Raw genomic sequence first — 14,420 nt, forward strand, 5'->3', positions numbered from 1 at the left:
TCTTACTTTAATAATCTTCAACTACACCAAATCCAGCAGTCTTCTGCCACCTGATACTTATTCCAGTGTCATCTGCTGATGTAACTATGTTTACTTACCCTGTACTTGTCCTATACTGACATCAACTGTAAGTTGCTGTTTTCCTGTTTGATTATTTGTTATTGTACTCTGTAATTGGGCGCTGCGGAACCCTTGTGGCGCCATATAAATAAAGGATAATAATAATTGAAAAAAATAATTTCTCAATAAGAAACTTTTGTCCTAGGGATGCTGTAAAAAAAAAAAAAAATTATTTTGTGGTATAAATGTAGAAATTAGGAACACCCACATAACATAGGTAAGGTGCACAAGTTTTTGTCCATAGCTTATATGTGTACTTATATTGTTTTATATTCATGAATATCAACTTCAATTGCTCCCTAAAATCATTATCATGATTAGAAACGAGAGACTTTAGGACTTGACTTCAAATGAACTCAATTTACCATACTATTTGTAAACACAAGCGTATTTCATTTTCTTTGCAGTCTCAAGGGTTTATTGATATGCTAAAGTACGTAACTTAGAGCTTGTCATTAATAAATCTGGTATGAATGTTGATTTTTTTTATTCTATAATATTTTTAATATAAAAACAGAATTTTATTAATTGAATATTTTACATCTTATTTTTTTTATTTAATTTCCTTTTTTTACATATAAAAATCAATAATAATATCCAGAGCTATATTTCAGCCGTAACGCAACGAAACACCATTCCTGAAGGTCTTTTTTAAAAAAAAGACGTTTATCAGGAACGGCGTTCTGAAACCTCATGTCAGCAAGTTTTTTTCACTTAGTAATTATTGCCTCCGTCAGCGGGTTCCAGTGCAGGGGGGGCTTGGGGAGGGTGGGCTGACAACTCCATAAGTGCAAGTGGCAGCAGAGGCAAGTGGATGTTTGCTGATTGGGCCGTGCAGCAGCAGGGGCTGTATGGCCACGGCACACAGCCCTTTTCTTCCTCACTGCTGGCTCCTCCTCCTCACAGTGCAGCAGAAGCAGGCTGCTGGGGGTCCCGCTACTCCTTTTCCTTCGTGGCGTCCGCCAAACTGGGCTTTGACTGGGAGACTTCAGCAATGAGCAGCAATGCAAATCTTTACCTACAAGTCCGGTAATCTCACATTGTCCCTGCTGCTACTTCTCTGTCGCTATGTCCCTGCTGTCACTCTTTCTCTATGTCCGTGCTGCCACTCGCTCTAAGTACCTGCTTCCTCTCTCTGTCCCTGCTGTCTCTCTTCATCTCTATGTCCCTGCTGCATCTCTGTTTCTGCTGCCTCTCTCTATGTCCCTGCAGCCACTCGCTGTATGTACCTGCTTCCTCTCTCTGTCCCTGCTGTCTCTCTTCATCTCTATGTCCCTGCTGTCACTCTTTCTCTATGTCTGTGCTGCCACTCGCTCTAAGTACCGGCTTCATCTCTCTGTCCCTGCTGTCTCTCTTCATCTCTGTCGCTGCTGCCTCTCTGTTCCTGCTGCCTCTCTCTCTCTATGTTCCTGCTGCCTCTCTCTCTCTATCTTCCTGCTGTCACTCTTTCTCTATGTCCCTGCAGCCACTCCCTCTAGGTACCTGCTTCCTCTCTTCATCTCTATATCCCTGCTGCATCTCTGGCCATGCTGCCTCTCCCCGTTTTCTATGTCCCCATTGTCTTTCTCCATATCTACTGTATGACCCTGCTGCCTGTCTCTATGTTCCTCGCTGCCACTCTCCTCTCCAGTCACTCCTGTATATGTCTCCTTGTCCCCTTCCCCCTAATCACCAGTTTGTTTGTCTTCAAAATGTCAGCGGCGGAACAGTCACCGGAAAGGCTTGGACTGGTTGGCAGGGCACCAGACTGACATGCCACATCTCACGTGGCGATCCAATTTGCCAGATCTGGATCTTTGGGACTGTTTGGCTGGGTACAGCATTGAACTGTTGGAGAAGTTCCTGACGCGTTTGGAACAGATTGTTGGTTGCTAGGCGCCCTAAATGCCTGTGTTTCCGATTTGACAAGATTGACTTTCGGCCACTGTTTTTTCACCGAGAATCTTGCTGTCCATGTTTCTTCCACTGTAGATGGATGCTACTCACTGTGTATGAGGGCACACCAACATACGCCACTATGGACATGCTCTCTGCCAAAAACAATGGCTCCCTTTTGCCACTCACGTCACGTGTATGACCCATGGTTCCACCTGAAAACAATATCCCAACACATTCGTATTGTATCACTATCTCAGACATTCACAATGATTATCTAATAGTTTTAGTGTCACCATCTACACGCATGTTCACATAATGCATCGTTGAACGTATACCACTTGTCTTTCCACATTCCATATTATTTTGTCCGGTATATATGTGTGTGTGTGTGTGTGTGTGTGTGTGTGTGTGTGTGTGTGTGTGTGTATATATATATATATATATATATATATATATACACACACACACACTGTACATAGTTATATACAGTAGGTGCATGTCAGTGCTGCAGGAGCATTACAGCACTCTCTGTTGCTCAGCTTGTTGGGATTAGGGAAAAAATGGTTTGCAATGTACTTACGTTAATGATGTTTGTGGGCAGGGAACAGCATTTAATGTACCTGGCATTTTAACAAATGAAAGGTGTTAATGAGAAGCCCTGGGGAACTAACCAGACTTTCACAAAAGCATCTCAAGCAGCAGCTGTTAGAACAAGCAGTGATTCCTGAGCAATGAAAATAATGAATCATATGAATTCAGTTACAGAAGAGAGACACACAAGCATGAAAAGACTTCACCCTACAAATAAATGTTCATCACATTTGTCTTCTCTCCCAGAATGCACAGGAGACTGCCAAATATTGGGGAATTCTCCCAGACTCCCAGGAGAGCAGACCAATCTCTCGGATCGACAGTGAAGTTGGTGGATTGGGAACTTAATGATGCAATTTGCCTATTCTTTGCCCCCTGCTGTGAGACAACACAAATCAAGACATTTCACAACACTGGTGGAGTTGTGATAACTCTCTCTATCTACCCCCCTACTTCATTAAATTTATAGACTTGTAATATGGTGATGGAGTTCGGAACAGCGTATTATATGTGTGGGGTTTGTATGTCCACTCCGTGTTTGCATGGGTTTCGTTCCACACTCCCAAAACATACTTGTAATTAACTGGCTTCTGACATAAATGAAGCCTATGCATATGTGTCCTTGTGATAGGGAATATAGATTGTAAGCTCCAACAGGACAGGGACTGATAAATGACTGAATATTCTCTGTGAAGCACTGCATAATAGTTAAGAACCTGAATAACCGTTAATAAAATACTAAACTGAAGCGAGAAGAAAGAGGATATAAAACAGTTTCATGAATGTGTAAAAATAAGATTTTACTCACCGGTAAATCTATTTCTCGTAGTCCGTAGTGGATGCTGGGAACTCCGTAAGGACCATGGGGAATAGACGGGCTCCGCAGGAGACTGGGCACTCTAAAAGAAAGATTAGGTACTATCTGGTGTGCACTGGCTCCTCCCACTATGACCCTCCTCCAGACCTCAGTTAGGATACTGTGCCCGGAAGAGCTGACACAATAAGGAAGGATTTTGAATCCCGGGTAAGACTCATACCAGCCACACCAATCACACCGTATAACTCGTGATACTATACCCAGTTAACAGTATGAAATATAACTGAGCCTCTCAACAGATGGCTCAACAATAACCCTCAGTTAGGCAATAACTACATACAAGTATTGCAGACAATCCGCACTTGGGATGGGCGCCCAGCATCCACTACGGACTACGAGAAATAGATTTACCGGTGAGTAAAATCTTATTTTCTCTGACGTCCTAGTGGATGCTGGGAACTCCGTAAGGACCATGGGGATTATACCAAAGCTCCCAAACGGGCGGGAGAGTGCGGATGACTCTGCAGCACCGAATGAGAGAACTCAAGGTGCTCCTCAGCCAGGGTATCAAATTTGTAGAATTTTGCAAACGTGTTTTCCCCTGACCAAGTTGCAGCTTGGCAAAGTTGTAAAGCCGAGACCCCTTGGGCAGCCGCCCAAGATGAGCCCACTTTCCTCGTGGAATGGGCTTTTACTGATTTAGGATGCGGCAATCCAGCCGCAGAATGCTCCAGCTGAATTGTGCTACAAATTCAGCGAGCAATAGTCTGCTTAGAAGCAGGAGCACCTATTTTGTTGGGTGCCTTCAGGATAAAAAGCGAGTCAGTTTTCCTGACTCCAGCCATCCTGGAAATATAAATTTTTAAGGCCCTGACTACGTCCAGTGACTTGGAATCTTCCAAGTCCCTAGTAGCCGCAGGCACTACAATAGGTTGGTTCAAGTAAAAAAGCTGATACCACCTTAGGGAGAAACTGGGGACGAGTCCTCAATTCTGCCCTATCCATATGGAAAATCAGATAAGGGCTTTTACATGACAAAGCCGCCAATTCTGACACACGCCTGGCCGAAGCCAAGGCCAATAACATGACCACTTTCCACGTGAGATATTTCAAATCCACAGTTTTAAGTGGTTCAAACCAATGTGATTTTAGGAAACTCAACACCACGTTGAGATCCCAAGGTGCCACAGGAGGCACAAAAGGGGGCTGAATATGTAGCACTCCCTTTACAAATGTCTGAACACCAGGCAGTGAAGCCAGTTCTTTCTGGAAGAAAATCGACAGAGCCGAAATCTGGACCTTAATGGAACCCAAGTTTAGGCCCATAGTCACTCCTGACTGTAGGAAGTGCAGAAAACGACCCAGCTGAAATTCCTCTGTTGGGGCCTTCCTGGCCTCACACCACGCAACATATTTTCGCCAAATACGGTGATAATGGTTTGCGGTTACTTCTTTCCTGGCTTTTATCAGCGTAGGAATGACTTCCTCCGGAACGCCCTTTTCCTTTAGGATCCGGAATTCAACCGCCATGCCGTCAAACGCAGCCGCGGTAAGTCTTGGAACAGACAGGGCCCCTGCTGTAGCAGATCCTGTCTGAGCGGTAGAGGCCATGGGTCCTCTGATATAATTTCTTGAAGTTCTGGGTACCAAGCTCCTCTTGGCCCATCCGGAACCACGAGTATCGTTCTTACTCCTCGTTTTCTTATTATTCTCAGTACCTTTGGTATGAGAGGAAGAGGAGGGAACACATAAACCGACTGGTACACCCACGGTGTCACTAGAGCGTCCACAGCTATTGCCTGAGGGTCCCTTGACCTGGCGCAATATCTAGTTTTTTGTTTAGGCGGGATGCCATCATGTCCACCTGTGGCCTTTCCCAACGGTTTACCAACAGTTGGAAGACTTCTGGATGTCCCCAGTCTCCCGGGTGTAGGTCGTGTCTGCTGAGGAAGTCTGCTTCCCAGTTGTCCACTCCCGGAATGAACACTGCTGACAGTGCTAAGACGTGATTTTCCGCCCATCAGAGAATCCTTGTGGCTTCTGCCATCGCCATCCAGCTTCTTGTGCCGCCCTGTCGGTTTACATGGGCGACTGCCGTGATGTTGTCTGATTGGATCAGTACCGGCTGGTTTTGAAGCAGAGGCCTTGCCAGACTTAGGGCATCGTAAATGGCCCTCAGTTCCAGAATATTTATGTATAGGGACGACTCCTGACTTGACCAAAGTCCTTGGAAATTTCTTCCCTGTGTGACTGCCCCCCAGCCTCGAAGGCTGGCATCCGTGGTTACCAGGACCCAGTCCTGTATGCCGAATCTGCGGCCCTCTTGAAGATGAGCACTCTGCAGCCACCACAGTAGAGATACCCTGGTCCTTTATATAGCCGATGCATCTGAAGATGCGATCCCGGCCACTTGTCCAAGAGGTCCCACTGAAAGGTTCTTGCATGGAACCTGCCGAATGGAATTTTGCTTCGTAAGAAGCTACCATTTTTCCCAGGACTCATGTGCAGTGATGCACCGATACCTGTTTTGGTTTCAGGAGGTCTCTGACTAGAGATGACAGCTCCTTGGCTTTCTCCTGCGGGAGAAACACTTTTTTCTGTTCTGTGTCCAGAACCATCCCCAGGAACAGTAGGCGTGTGGTAGGAACCAGCTGTGACTTTGGAATGTATAGAATCCATCCGTGCTGTTGTAGCACTTCCCGAGATAGTGCTACTCCGACCAACAACTGCTCCTTGGACCTCGCCTTTATAAGGAGATCGTCCAAGTACGGGACAATTAAAACTCCCTTTTTTCGAAGGAGTATCATCATTTCTGCCATTACCTTGGTAAAGACCCTCGGTGCCGTGGACAGTCCAAACGGCAGTGTTTGGAATTGGTAATGGCAATCCTGTACCACAAATCTGAGGTACTCCTGGTGAGGATGGTAAATGGGGACATGTAGGTAAGCATCCTTGATGTCCAGGGATACCATGTAATCACCCTCCTCCAGGCTTGCAATAACCGCCCTGAGCGATTCCATCTTGAACTAGAATTTTTTTATGTATGTGTTCAAGGATTTCAAATTTAAAATGGGTCTCACCGAACCGTCCGGTTTCGGTACCACAAACAGTATGGAATAGTAACCCCGTCCTTGTTGAAGTAGGGGCACCTTGACTATCACCTGCTGGGAATACAGCTTGTGAATTGCCTGTAGCACAGCCTCCCTGCCTGAGGGAGTTGTCGGCAAGGCAGATTTGAGGAAACGGCGGGGGGGAGACGCCTCGAATTCCAGCTTGTACCCCTGAGATACTACTTGAAGGATCCAGGGATCCACCTGTGAGCGAGCCCACTGATCGCTGAAATTTTTGAGGCGGCCCCCCACCGTACCTGGCTACGCCTGTGGAGCCCCCGCGTCATGCGGTGTACTCAGAGGAAGCGGGGGAAGAATTTTGATTCTGGGAACTGGCTGACTGGTGCAGCTTTTTCCCTCTTCCCTCGTCTCTGTGCAGAAAGGAAGCGCCTTTGACCCGCTTGCTTTTCTGAAGCCGAAAGGACTGTACCTGATAATACAGTGCTTTCTTAGGCTGTGAGGAAACCTGAGGTAAAAATTTTTCTTCCCAGCTGTTGCTGTGGATACGAGGTCCCAGAGACCATCCCCAAACAATTCCTCGCCCTTATAAGGCTCTATGTGCCTTTTAAAGTCAGCATCACCTGTCCAGTGTCGGGTCTCTAATACCCTCCTGACAGAATGGACATTGCATTAATTCTGGATGCCAGCCGGCAAAATATCCCTCATATATAAGACGACGTCTTTAATATGCTCTTATGTTCGCAAAATAGTATCCCTGTTTGACAGGGTCACAGACCAAGCTGCAGCAGCACTATCTGCAGGTCTCAGTCTAGTACCTGAGTGTGTAAATACAGACTTCAGGATAGCCTCCTGCTTTTTATCAGCAGGTACCTTCGAAGTGGCCGTATCCTAAGACGGCAGTGCCACCTTTTTTGACAAACGTGTGAGCGCCTTATCCACCCTAGGGGATATCTCCCAGCGTAACTTATCCTCTGGCGGGAAAGGGTACGCCATCAGTAACTTTTTAGAAATTACCAGTTTCTTATCGGGGGAACCCACGCTTTTTCACACTTCATTCACTCATTTGATGGGGGAACAAAACACTGCCTGCTTTTTCTCCCCAAACATAAAACCCTTTTTTAGTGGTACTTGGGTTAATGTCAGAAATGTGTAACACATTTTTTATTGCCGGGATCATGTAACGGATGTTCCTAGTGGATTGTGTATATGTCTCAACCTCGTCGACACTGGAGTCAGACTCCGTGTCGACATCTGTGTCTGCCATCTGAGGGAGCGGGCGTTTTTGAGCCCCTGATGGCCTTTGAGACGCCTGGGCAGGCGCGGGCTGAGAAGCCGGCTGTCCCACAGCTGTTACGTCATTTTATACCTTCCACCTATCCATCCACTCTGGTGTCGGCCCCACAGGGGGCGACATCACATTTATCGGCATCTGCTCTGCCACCACATAAGCCTCCTCATCAAACGTGTCGACACAGCCGTACCGACACATCGCACACACACAGGGAATGCTCTGACTGAGGACAGGACCCCACACAGCCCTTTGGGGAGACAGAGAGAGAGTATGCCAGCACACACCAGAGCGCTATATAATTTAGGGATTAACACTATATTGAGTGAATTTTTCCCAATAGCTGCTTGTATATACAATATTGCGCCTAAATTTAGTGCCCCCCCTCTCTTTTTAACCCTTTGAGCCTGCAAACTACAGGGGAGAGCCTGGGGAGCTGTCTTCCAGCTGCACTGTGAAGAGAAAATGGCGCCAGCGTGCTGAGGGAGATAGCTCCGCCCCTTTTTCGCGGACTTTTCTCCCGCTTTTTTATGGATTCTGGCAGGGGTATTTATCACATATATAGCCTCTGGGGCTATATATTGTGATATATTTGCCAGCCAAGGTGTTTTTATTGCTGCTCAGGGCGCCCCCCCCCCAGCGCCCTGCACCCATCAGTGACCGGAGTGTGAAGTGTACATGAGGAGCAATGGCGCACAGCTGCAGTGCTGTGCGCTACCTTGGTGAAGACTGATGTCTTCTGCCGCCGATTTTCCGGACCTCTTCTTGCTTCTGGCTCTGTAAGGGGGACGGCGGCGCGGCTCCGGGAACGAACACCAAGGCCAGTTCCATGCGGTCGATCCCTCTGGAGCTAATGGTGTCCAGTAGCCTAAGAAGCCCAAGCTAGCTGCAAGCAGGTAGGTTCGCTTCTTCTCCCCTTAGTCCCTCGTTGCAGTGAGTCTGTTGCCAGCAGGTCTCACTGTAAAATAAAAAACCTAAAATAAACTTTCTTTCTAGGAGCTCAGGAGAGCCCCTAGTGTGCATCCAGCTCGGCCGGGCACAGAAATCTAACTGAGGTCTGGAGGAGGGTCATAGTGGGAGGAGCCAGTGCACACCAGATAGTACCTAATCTTTCTTTTAGAGTGCCCAGTCTCCTGCGGAGCCCGTCTATTCCCCATGGTCCTTACGGAGTTCCCAGCATCCACTAGGACGTCAGAGAAATATAAGCTACATCTGGAAGCAGTGATATCAGAGAACTCGTTCTGAAAGCATGACTGAGCATATAAGTCAGTGAAGTGCTAACACATCCAGATATGGGAATGATGTAAAATAATATTAGAAGTCATCTTCAAGTTCTTTAACCAGTATAAATAGTCATAGTTCTAAAACATCTTGTGATTTCTAACATCTTTATCTTTTACAGTAGATGTTACATTTCTCCCATTATAAAGCAGCAACATTTTCTGCAGCTCTGTACAGAGGACAAATGAACACACATACTGTGCAATTATCGGCCCATCCAGCTAATTATCGGCTGACCAGGCTACACAGTGTATGGCTGCAACTGAGCACAAATCATTCGTCACTTGGCCATTAAAAACATCATAACATGCTAGACGGATACAATAAATTATACTATCAGACAGACAGAGCATCTTTTATCTGACAGTGTGTGACCTCCTAAGGGAATACCTACACTAAGATAGCATGACACAGGATTCAAAATCTAAAAGGAGCACAAGGCAAAGGCAATACACTTGCTGCAGTGTTACTACCATCTCAGCATCAATCCTGTATGCCTGCAATGTGTACACATGCATTGAATGCAAGTTGTGTCAAACTTTAAGGGGGAATTCAATTAGGTGAGAGTTTGGTCCTGCAAGGCGAATTCATGGCAAATTTGCAATTCAATTACAAAATCGCATTCCTTTTTGAGAGTAAATTCAGCTGTTTTTGTCTGCACCCTCCTAAAGCAATCTTTATTTTAAGATAAAAACGTCTGGAACTGCATCAGAACCACTTGGGCGGGATGGTATTGGGATCCCGGCGCTTGGGATGCGGGCAGGCAGAATACGGACAGTGGCATACCGATGCGCAGGATCCCAACACCTGTTAGGTAAGCACTTTAACCATAACCCACTATACCTCCGTTCACACAGCTTGACCCTAACCCTCCCGGGTGTAGTATGGTATGCCGGCGGTCGGGCTCCTGGCGACCAGCATACCGGTGCCGGGAGCCCGACCGCCGGCATACCGACAGCGTGGCGAGCGCAAATGAGCCCCTTGCTATTTATTCTCCCTCCAGGGGGGTCGTGGACCCCCACGAGGGAGAATATGTGTCGGTATGCCGGGTGTCGGGATTCCGGCGCCAGTATACTGTGCGCCGGGATCCCGACATTCGGTAACCAGAAGACCCCCCCCCTCCCGCAGACTAACCCTTCCCAGTAGTGCCTAACCCTCCCCTTCTTAATGCCAAAACCTCTCCGCAGCCTAACCCTAACCTCTCCCCCCGATGCCTAAACCTAACCTTCCCTCCGCAGCCTAAACCTACCCCCCTACTTCCCTCCCACCGCATCCTGAACCTAACCCGCCCGGCATACTTACGAGGATGCCGGCAGTCTGGATTCCAGCTCTGGCATATTGATCCATGTTGGAATCCAGACATCAGTCTTCTGACCAGTGTTAAGATTCTGTCATCTGTATTCCGACTGCCTTCATCCCAACCGAATGCTCCCTTGGAAAACCCCCCCTTCACTATGACTAGTTGGGCATATGGAAGTTTTCAATTAGCTTAATTAGGCCATTTTTTGGGGAGAAAAAAACAAATGGTAACAAATCAACTTTCGCTAATTTATGCACCCCAAATTTAATTACAGTATTTATTTCACTGAAAAATTATTATTTATAATTTTTTTTATTTTTTAAAACTGAAAAGTGGCCTCAAATTACCCCCAAATCATCTTTTTTTCTACTTTTAGTTTGCATTTTACATTACATTCCTTGGTAATTAATAAAAAATTGTAAGGTTTTTACATTATTTTATTTAAAAGCACAAATCAGAAATTTGACACCTATTAAACGGTACAGTGCTTTCCTTATGCCCACTAATAGTCTTCTATCTGATTCTGCTAACGAGGTTGTCACTTTTTGGGGGGTCGGGGGAAAGTCTCCACACTTTTTCAAAATGAATTGTGCGAATCTTGGATGCGCACATGAAGACAAAGTGTGCAATCTATAGGTGAAGTGTGCGAGTTTAATGCCTTTTGCAAACTCGCACCTAATTGAATTCCCTCCTAAATGAGGCCTGATATGTGGAAACCACAGCTTTGTATGAAAGTTCATGTACTGCATATTGTTAATGAAAAAAGACTGACACTAAATAGTTGGCCAAATATCTAGTGCAGGGACTGTCAGAAGCTGACAGATTGCTAAACCACCCTGACTCATAGCTGCAATCCCAGCAGTGAGCTTCCTTGTGTCTCCGGGCTATATGTACAAGTCACATTACATAGGTGTGTGAGAGCAGTAATCTGACAAAAGTAATATGATCGTACAAACACCATTTATTTCTCAGAGCTGGAATGCGGGACATGTGAAAAATGTTTATCATACAGCTCTTGTGGTTACACATTCTTTGACTGGGAAATGAGCTGACTATTATAAAGAAAAATACTACCTCTTACTTTCCTAGTGCTGTATACTCCTGTAATTTGCAGGTAAAGAATAATTTCGATACACTGTGAAAATTTATTTCTTAAATATGTGAGTCACACCATGGCCTCACTCATTTAGTTTTACAAATCATATATAAGCTGTATTCCTTTTTTGGAATCTTATGAAAAGTAGAGAGGAATAAAAATAAACAAATCTGCATTGGACTTTCTTCAGATTTTCAGACATGCGGGGGCTAGTCCTCCCCGCATGTCATGCTCTGAACCCCCTCCCCCCCACGGGTGCGAAGGTATCGCACGCCGGCGATGCTTTTGCATCCACCGAGTAGCTCCCTGCCTGCGCAGCCTGGCTGTGGTTCCGGGTCGCAGCGGCTGCGTGTGACGTCAACCTTAGTAAAGTTACCCTTTAGACCAGCGATGGCCAACCCGTGGCTCTTTCACTTTCCGCATGCGGCTCGGTTGGCTCCGGGCCACCGCTGCCCAACACACACACTTCTGTCTCCCCGGCCAAGTGCTGCTCACCGCGCTGCTGCTGTGAGGGGAGGAGGGCGCAGCGTGTACCTCTCCTGCCCCTCAGTCTCCGGCGGCAGTGACTATCTTCAATTCGGCGCTGGCCAGTGAAGCCAATCGGAGCTCGCGGACTGGCAGCTAAGGCTTCTGATTGGCTGCCGGACCGCGAGCTTTGATTGGCTCACGGACCTGTGTCTAACTGAAGATAGAAACCCGCACCTCCGCCGGAGACTGAGGGACTGGAGAGGCGCATGCTGCGCTCTCCTCCCCTCACCACAGCAGCGCAGTGAGCAGCACACTAGCACTGTGACGACATGTGTATATGGCACTGGGGGCATATCTGGCACTGTGGGGACATGTGTATCTGGCACTGGGGGCATATCTGGCACTGTGGGGACATGTGTATCTGGCACTGGGGGCATATATGTATCTGGCACTGAGGGCATATGTGTATCTGGCACTGGGGGCATGTGTGTATCTGGCACTGTGGGGCATATATATATCTGGCACTGTGGGGCATATATGTATCTGCCACTGGGGGGACATATGAATCTGCCACTGGGGGCACATCTGGCACTGTGGGGGCATGTGTTTCTGGCACTGGGGGCATATCTGTGTCTGGCACCGAGAGCATATCTGGCACTGTGGGGGCATGTGTATCTGGCACTGTGGGGGCATGTGTATCTGGCACTGTGGGGCATATATACATCTGGCACTATGGGGCATATATGTATCTGGAACTGTGGGGCATATATGTATCTTGCATTGTGGGGCATATATGTATCTGGCACTGTGGGCATATATGTATCTGGCACTGTGGGGCATATATGTATCTGGCACTGTGGGGACATATGTGTATCTGCCACTGTGGAGGCACCCATTTTTTGGCGTTTTCATATGTATGTGGCACTGTACTAGGGCATATATGTATCTGGCACTGTGGGGACATATATGTATCTGCCACTGTGGAGGCACCCATTTTTTGGCGTTTTCATATGTATGTGGCACTGGACTAGGGCATTATATGTATGTGGCACTGTACAACATGACTAAAAACTGGGTTATGACACAAGGTAATACTCCTACAAATGTCTTACCTAAAGGTGTGCGCACAAAAATGGGGTGTGGCTTTGTGACAACTAGGCCACACCCCCATTTTTGCAGAAGGCGCGCGCATGATAGTGGCTCTTGCCCTTCACTACAGATCTTTTCTGGCTCTTTGCCTGTGACTGGTTGGCCACCCCTGCTTTAGACTCTTGATTGTAATAAAACTTGTCTAGAATAAAAACAAGACAAACACTAAAGTTTGTAAAGAAAATAACACTGATAAACATATGTGGGGTTTTTTTTGCATGTGAATAAGAAAAAACCCTCTTTATCGGGAACAATGACAACAACAGAATCAACAAAATCTAAGCATTAAAAACTCCAGGGGCTGGATGTACTGTAATGACGGCTGGATATAGGGGGTCATTCCGACCCGATCGCACTCTGCAGTTGTTCGCAGCGCAGCAATCATATTGGAATTGTGCATGCGCCGCAGTGTGCCGGCGCATGCCAGACAGTCGAAGGGCATCGTTACCTATCGATCGCCTCTGCCTGATTGATAGGCAGAGGCGGTCGCTGGGTGGGAGAGGGCGGCAGCGCGGTGCACGGTCCGGCCAACGCAGGCGTGGCCGGACCGTGTGGGAGGCTGGCCGCAGCGGCTGCGTGACGTCACACACAGCCGCTGCGACCCAGGGCAGCGACGAGTAACTCCCGGATAGCCGCAGGAGCTGCGCTGGCCGGGATTTACTCTTCAAGTGCAAAAGCATCGCTGTTGTGCGATGCTTTTGTACTTGTGCGGGGGAGGCTGGACAGACATGCGGGGCGGACTAGCACTGTGCTGGGCGGACTAGCACTGTGCTGGGCGTCCCCCCACATGTCTGGGAAGATGATCGTAGCGGTGCTAAATTTAGCACAGCTACGATCAACTCGGAATGATCCCCATAGTTTCATATCCCTTTATTTTTAACATATGGGGCTGGATGTAATGACGCCAGAGATTACTGAAGGTGTGAGCTGCTGGACATTTTATTTAAAGGAGCAATCACTTACAAGGCATGGTTTTGCCTTATAAGTGGTTGCCCCTTTAAAAAAAAATGTCCAATATTGGTCAGCAGTTCACAACTCCGGTGAGTTCGGGCATCATTACATCTGGCCCATATGTTAAGAATAAAGGGATATGAATATATGTACTATATCCGGTAAAATGTATTCCGCAGCTCTTACAGAGAATATTTGTCCATTCACATCAGTCCCTGTCCCAGTGGAGCTTACAATCTATATTCCCTACTACATGTACACGCACACAGAGTTATGCTAAAGTTAATGCAAGCATGGGTAGAATATATAAACTCCACACAGTTAGGGCCATGGTGGGAAATTAACCTATGACCTTAGTGCTGTCAGGCGGTAATGCTAACCATTACACTGTCTGAGTTGTCTGCTAAGTA

The 14,420-nt window shown here is 47.0% G+C and overlaps 1 protein-coding gene across 5 annotated transcripts in view; it reads right to left on the reverse strand.

The window, feature by feature from the left end:
• The window catches only part of ATF7 (activating transcription factor 7), a 218,173-nt gene that overhangs the window by 46,367 nt on the left and 157,386 nt on the right, over positions 1-14,420 (reverse strand). The window contains exon 2 of one of the 5 annotated variants that reach the window (XM_063952155.1): positions 99-270. The exons of the other annotated variants lie outside the window; for them this stretch is intronic. The gene's annotated coding sequence lies outside the window, so the exon portion shown is untranslated. The remainder of the gene's footprint in view (positions 1-98; positions 271-14,420) is intronic. 5 annotated transcript variants of the gene reach the window in all.

This window comes from Pseudophryne corroboree, chromosome 2 (genome assembly GCF_028390025.1).
Source record: "Pseudophryne corroboree isolate aPseCor3 chromosome 2, aPseCor3.hap2, whole genome shotgun sequence".
Taxonomy (NCBI): Eukaryota; Metazoa; Chordata; class Amphibia; order Anura; family Myobatrachidae; genus Pseudophryne; species Pseudophryne corroboree.